General features: G+C 39.5%; 1 long non-coding RNA gene across 1 annotated transcript in view; it reads left to right on the top strand.

Moving 5' to 3' along the window:
- LOC110595984 overlaps window positions 1–7,493 on the top strand; it is a 23,685-nt gene extending 16,192 nt beyond the window's left edge. Inside the window, exon 3 of the long non-coding RNA XR_002482197.1 lies at window positions 5,435–7,493. This is a non-coding gene — a long non-coding RNA (uncharacterized LOC110595984). The remainder of the gene's footprint in view (window positions 1–5,434) is intronic.
- Window positions 7,494–7,767: the final 274 nt, after the last annotated feature.

The following is a 7,767-nucleotide window of genomic DNA, read 5'->3' on the forward strand; positions in this document are numbered from 1 at the left end:
CACACACACACACACACACACACACACACACACACACACACACACACACACACATCAAGATTAGTTTTAATTGCTTGGTATTGTAAAATGTTCTTCAGTCACACTGGGCAACTGTTGGCAGATACCCTGCCAATCCACACCAGAGCCATGCATTGGAATACAAAGAAATAAAAGGATGCTTGGTCCTACCAGAAAAAGGATATTTTGTTTTACCAAAATGTATTATTTTCATGTTATCTGAGAAGAATTGACACATCCATTTTTCTTTTCTCTTATCTTCCACTCACATCTCCAGAATCCCAGCCTGCACTGATTGTCTACACCACAACAGAACCACCCACAAGCCTTCACTGTGTTTTGACATAGTCACCTTCGGTTTTGATGATGCAGTGAAAGTGATACAGGACAGCTTTTCTCTGGAACCTGAGCAGTGTTTGTGACCTGTGGATCCCACTTGCCTGGGTCTGTGACTGGCACAGCAATAAGTGTAGGGCAGAACTAATTTCATAGTCAAACAAGTTTGGGAAATGCTAGGTTAAAGTCTAGGTAAACCACCTTTACAGTGGGAATTCTTTGAGCCGCTAATCCATTAGAGAATTTAACAAAAGGGGGACAAATCTAGTAAATCTGAGACTCTTCATAAAAGAGGCAGACTATGTAGCTCATCCCAATCGAATTCACCTGCAGGATCCTTTATTGTTGCAATATCTCATAGGAATGGTGTTCCAGGGAGCAGAGTTTGGGAACTGCTGCTGTAGTTCAGGGCACAGGGTTTCGTCTCCACAAAGGACTGGGAAGGAGAAACCACCCTGTAGGGCCATGCGGTATTTATGAAGAGCCTCTCTCCTCCATTTTCTTCTTCAAAGCCAGGTCAGAGAACCCGCAAGAGATTGTTCCTAGAATTTGGGAAAGCCTGTAAGAAGAGGAAGTGATGATTCTATCTCTGATTGTGGGCTTGCTTAGTCAGTTGACATGATGACCTTTCTTTGTGCTACCAGAGCAAGGGAAGAAAACATTGAAGAAGCATGCATGGGATGGTCAGACAGAGAAAGGCCCAGGATCCCTTGCCCTACTTCCCAGTAGCCAAAACACATGTCAGAGAGATCCCACATATACACAAGAACCCATGGGTTGCCATGGAGAGCAGAAGACATAAGGGAGTTTGAGTCTTGTAGGGACCACCACAATGGTGAATGGAGAGGCACAAACGTCTTAGGAAGGCAACATGATGCCACCACCTCGGCATCAGTGTGAAGATGTGACTAAGTCTCCTGTGCTAGCACCTCACCAACTGGGCTGGTTGAAGCCACCATTGTCCACATCAAGCCTACAGACAATGAGCTAAGAGAGGCTTGAAACATAGAACACTCTGTTTTCCTATCCATCCACCTGCTCTGCAGAGAGGAGGCATCACAAGGAAGAGGTAGACATGGAACAGATCTGCCCCACTACTTCTGCTCTGTGACTCTATACTCTAGTTGGGGGTAGGGGGTGCGAGGTAGAGAGGGGGGCTTAAAATCATATTTGCGATTGATGCATTAAAGTGATTTGGACTGAATCCTAAATTAAAAGGTGATGGGGGCTGGGAGCGATGACTCACACTTGTAATCCAAGCACTTTGGGGACTGAGGTGAGAGGAGTCCAGGAGTTCAAGACCAGCCTGGGCAACGTAGTGAGACCTTGTCTTTTCTACAAAAAAATTTTTTAAAATTAACCACACCAGGCTCAGTGACTCAGCCTGTAATCTTAGCGCTTTGGGAGGCCAAGGTGTGTGGATTGCCTGAGCCCGTGGGTTCGAGACCCGCTTGGGCAACTTGGTGAGACCTCATCTCTACAATAAATCAAAAATAAGCCAGGCGTGGTAGCTTGCGCCTGTAGTTCCAGCTACTTGGAAGACTGAGGTGGAAGGATCGCTGGAGCCCAGCAGGTCGAGGCTACAGTGGCCGGAAGCGGCCACTGCACTCCAGTCTAGGTGACAGAGTGAGACTCCAACTCAAAAAAAAAAAAAATTAATTAATTAATTAATTTTAAAAAATTAGCCATGTGTGGTGGCGCACATCTGTAGTCCCAGCTACTCAGGAGGCTGAGGTGGGAGGATCACTTGAGCCCAGGAGTTCAAGGCTGTGGTGAGCTGTGAACTGCTACTGCACTCCAGCCTGGGAAACAAAGTGAGACTCCGACTAAAAAAAAAAAAAAAGTGATAGAATTTTTAAAAGTGGTCTGAAAAGTTAAGAGAGCCCTTTACCCGGTATGAATGATGCTTTTCTTCTTTTTCTTTCTTTTTTTTTTCCTTTGTTTTGGATTCTTACTCTGTCGCCTAGGCTGGAGTGCAGTGGAATGCTTGCTGCCACTGCAGACTCAACCTGCTGGGCTCAGGCAATCCTTCTCCCTTGGCCTTCCAAGTAGCTGGAACTATGGGCACATACTGGCACATGCCAACATGCCCGGCTAATATATATATATTTGAGTTGGAGTCTCACTCCTTTGCCCAGGCTGGAGTGCAGTGGCATGTACGCTCATGGCCACCCTAGGGTCGACCTGCTGGGCTCCGGCGATCCTTCTGTTTCAGCCTTCCAAGTAGCCAGAGCTACAGGCGTGTGCTACCATGCCTGGCTATTATTTATTTTATTGTAAAGACAGGGTCTTGCCAAGTTGCCTGGGCTGGTCTCGAACCTGTGGGCTCAGGCAATCCACTTGCCTTGGCCTCCCAAAGTGCTGGGATTACATACAGGTTGAGCCACCAAGCCCGGCCTTTTTTTTTTTTAAATTGTAAAGATAAGTTCTCTCCAAGTTGCCCAGGCTGGTCTCGAAACCCTGGGCTCTAACAATCCTCTTGCCTCTGCCTCCCAAAGTGCTGGGATTACAGGTGTGAGCCACCATAACTGGCTGGAATAGTGTTTTTCTAGAGAAGAAGAAATAAATAAAATGATTTCATAATGGTGGTTAAAAGCACAGTTTTTTTTAAAGGCAAGTACTTGCATTAAAATGTTGATTTCTCCTCTTATGAGCTGAGTGACCTTTGATATGTGACTTAATTCCTATGAATCTCAGTTACTTCATCTTTAAAGTGGGGATAATAAGAATATCAATTCTAGACAGTTATTTTAAAAATTGAATGAATTACTCCTTATAAAGCACTTGGACACAAGCATGGCACATAGTAAACTTTATATACATGGCTGTCAAATAAACATTATAAAATAAGAGTTTCTTAGTAAACCAGTTATACTCAAATGTCTATAGAGCTAGGCAAGAAATGTAAGTGGTTGAAACAAACTAGGTGTATGATCATGAGTGGTGGAGACTGTGACAAACTGGGGAGTTTATGCTCTGAAAAAAAGAGGGTAGGTGTTCTCAGCTCCAGTTTCTTGTTATCATCATAAAATAAGGTCTAAGTAGTTCTATGGCTTCTAATTTTTTAAAAACAGGCTTGAAATTTGGATTCTTATCTGAAGTATCACTATTTTTAAGTTGGACAACTAATTCAACAATTGAAAAGTCACTGTGTGGGACCAAAAAAAAAAAAAAAAAATACACATGAGCTGAATATGGCACATGGGCCACTAGTTTGCATTTTGTTCGTCACCTGGGCCAGGTAGACCCTGCCAGAGTACAGTACTGTAAGCAAGGTTTTGGTGCTTAGCAGGGCAAAACCAGCTGGAAATAGTTTGTAATCACTTCAAAAGGAAAAAAGGGGCCATTGGACTTTCTTTTTAGATAGGTGTGCTAGACCTGCTCTTAGGAGAATGCTGAACACATGGTACATCTAAGTTTTAAATGCAGAAACTCCTACAAAGATAGCCCAAGTGCTTTGATGTCAAAGCAATAAAGTAGACCTCACTGAAAAATAATCTTATTTTAAAAATATTGATTTGGCTGACTATGGTGACTCATGCCTGCAATCCTAGCACTTTGGGAGGCTGATGTGGGAGAATAGCTTGAGGCCAGGAGTTTGAGACCAGCCTGGATAACATAGTGAGAGCTCATCTCTACAAATTTTTTTTTTTTTTAATAAAAATAGCTGGACATAGTGGTGTGCCCCTGTAGTTCTAGTTACTTGGGAGGCTAAGACAGGAGGATCTCTTGAGCTCAAAAGTCTGAGGATGCAGTAATTGTGATTGTGCCACTGTACTTCAACTTGGGAGACCCTGTCTCAAAAAAAAATTGATTAATGGATTTTTGGCAATCTGGGAGCAGGCTCTGGTGACATATACATAATCTCTATTTTTGACTTTGTTCTGATCAGCAGATAAACATGATTTGAACATGTGAATTAATTATGTGATTATCTTTTTTTAAAATTGTATAATTGGAAGGCATCATTAACAAATTAGAATAGGATAAAAATATTAATATTACAATTCAAAATGTAGTTAGAAATTTAAAATCATATGTTTGTCATCCATAAGAAACAGGTAGATAAAGTAAAATCCCTCTTCTTACTCCATCCTGTCAGTACTTACCCATCTCACTCTCCAACAATAACCACTATTAACATCTCCTGTTTCCAAAAAATCATGAGTAGTATCCTACGACATAATAAGCTAAAAGCTTCTAGTTTCATTTAGTAATCCACTGTAGATGTCTTTTCCTGTCAAGAGATAAAGATGTCTCTATGCTGTTTGCAAATTTTCACTACTACTTGTAGTGTTGTTTCCAATTTTTCACTACTACTAACAATGTTGAAATTAATACCTTTGTATGTATACTTTTACACAATAGTGGGAGTGCTTTTGAACAAAATTCCTATAAATGAATTTGCTGGGTCATAGATTTTCTGCATTTAAATTTTTCACCAATATTGCCTCCAAAAATTTACCAGTGGATCCTCTCAACTACAATACACCTACCTGTATTGCAGGGTCTTACTCTGTAGCCCTGGGGGAGTACTGTGGCACAATCATAGCTCACTGTAACCTTGAATTCCTGGGCTCAAGCGATCTGCCTTTCACTATGCCTGGCTAGGTTAAAAAAATTTTTTTTTGTAGATATGGGTCTCATCATGTTGCCCAGTTGTCTCAAATTCCTAATCTCAAGTGATCCTCCCACCTTGGCCTCCCCAAGTGTGGGATTACAGGCATGAGCCACTGAACCTGGCCTACACCTGTTTTTCCACATCCTCAACTCTTGAACTCTTTGCCTACTTTAGAGGTTGTAAATGAACCAATTGGTGTTAGTGACCTCCTAGATGGCCTCCAATGATCCCATCCTCCTGGCATGCACAGTCTGTGAGTCTCCTCTCATTGAATCAATGAATCAATGAGATTGAATCATTGCCATTCTAGTTTCATTTAGTAATCCACTGTAATCCATTGAATCAGTGCAGGGTCTTTGTAACCATAACTGGCTTCATAATTTGTAGGACTTACTGGAAAAGCAGAAAAATGTACTAATAAAAGTACTATAAATAAACCTTTTTTCCTTTCTTCCACAGGCTTTCTCTAAACTTGTCATGGTGTTCTTATTTGCTATCTAGTGTCATCCCAAGTAATTAAAATGTTAAAATTTTAGCACAAATTTTACTATTCATCTTTATATTGTGCAACACCAGCTTTAAATGCAAATATAAGTTCATTTAACTCATATGGAATCACCAAAATTTCACAATTCATATTTTGTGACTTGTCCATGAATGTGCATTTTGTTCTTAGCAGGACAAAATTATGCTTTTAAATGAACAAAATTAACTCTTAAAATTTTGCTTCTTGATACATGCACAATCTACCTATACTCTGTGGAAGCTGGTAGCTTCCAAAATGCACTACCTTGTCTTTGCTTTGAGTCTCATTGAACTTCCACTAGAATATGGTGCATGACTAATGCTATATGCAAATTGGGTGGCAAAGAATGGTAGTGGACACACATATTATGTGTATCTGCTCATACACATACCCCATTGCCCCACTGGATTCACTTCTTAAAACAAAGGTTCAAAGATAAAATTATAAAGGATATCAACATGGCAACAGCAGAGCTTTAAGCCAGATGCAGGGCTCTTCTGAGTACAGGGCCCTGTGTGATGCACAGATTGCCTGCCCATGAAGCTGGTCCTGTGTGACCAATACACTATGGAGGAAGTAGTATCTGTGACTGCTAAGGTTAGATCATATAGTCATTATAGCTTCTGCCCTGTTCTCTTGGATTACTTGCTGTGAGGAAGGCACCATGTGGTAAAGCAGCTCAAACAGGAGTGCGGAAAGGTCCACTTGGGGAGGAACTGGAGCATTTTGCCAACAGTCAGTCATGTGAATGAGCCACCTTGGAAATGGATCCTTTAGACCATCTCAAGCCTTCAGATGACAGGAGGCCCAGTCAAAATCCTGACGACAATCTAAGACTCCGAACTGGAACTGTCCAGCTTAGCAGCTTCTGAATTCCCGACCTACAAAAACTGCCAGAGATAATATATATATTTGTTCTTTTAGGACACTAAGCTTTGGAATGATTTGTCACTCAGCAATGGATAACTAAAATAATGCTTTAATTTACATTTTCTTCAATTTTAATAAGATTTGGCATCTTTTTGCATGCTTGATGGTTATTTATATCTTTCTCCTTTGCCTTGCTCATTTATTTTGTCCATTTTTATTGGATTATTTCTCTTTATCTTACTGATATGTAAATAGATCTTTGTAAACCAAGAAAATTAACCTTTTGTTGGCCATATGTATTGCACATGTTTCTCACAGTTTATGATTTTTGACTATTTTTTAATTACAGAAGTTTTAAACTTTTACTGTGGTTAAATTAACCAGCTTTTCCCATTATACATTTTAAATTTTGCTCCAAACTTGCTAAAGGCTTTCCTCATTCTATAGCTATAAAAATGTTTATCCATATTTAATTTTAGCACTTTGATGGTTTCGTTTTTATAATTAAATTTTTTTCTTTTGAGTTTTGTTTGGTGGTGAGAGGGGGATATAACTCCTCCACTTCCCAAGAGTGAAAGCATTATATTATCTCAATGATTAAGCCATCCTCTCCCCACTGGTATGAAATACCATGTTTATTATATCCCAAACTTCTGTCTATTCTTGGGTTTATTTCTGTACTCTCAATTCTCTTCCATTGATTTGTCTATTCCAGTACCCATGTTACTCTTCTATGTCTGAATATCTTGAACATTTTCATGTGTTTCATTTTTCTAGAATAATTTTGGAATCATTTTTCAACTTAAAATAAACAAGTGAATCAATATCCCTTGATATTTTTATTGCACAAGGTTGATGAAATCGAGTGTCCCCATCAAAGAGTAAAGTCTGTCTTTGTATCGGTTCATATCTATGTTATGTTGCTTTTTGATAGGCTTTAAAATTTTTCTTCATTTAGGTCCCATATATTTCTTATTAACTCTGTTCCTAATATTTTAAAAAGCTGAAGTATAATTGACATACAATAAACTACATACATAGTTAAGGTATACAATTTGATAAGCCTTGACAAATATATATAACTATGAAAGAATCAACACAATAAAAATGACAGCCATATCCATAATCTCCAAGTTTCCCCCTTTGTGATCACCACCTTCCCAAGCAACCACTGATCTACTTTCTGTCACTATGGATTAATTAGCATTTTCTAGAATTTCATATAAGTGGAATCATACAATATGTATTTTTTTTTGGCCTGGCTTCTTTTACTCAACATAATTATTTTGAGAGTCATTCATATTGGTCCATGTAGCCATAGTTCATATTTTTCATTACTGAGTAGTATTCCATTGCATGAATTGCCACAACTAGTTTATTCATTCAGTTACTACTA

This window comes from Carlito syrichta, unplaced genomic scaffold (genome assembly GCF_000164805.1).
Source record: "Carlito syrichta isolate Samal-C Ts95f unplaced genomic scaffold, Tarsius_syrichta-2.0.1 Scaffold305654, whole genome shotgun sequence".
NCBI lineage: Eukaryota > Metazoa > Chordata > Mammalia > Primates > Tarsiidae > Carlito > Carlito syrichta.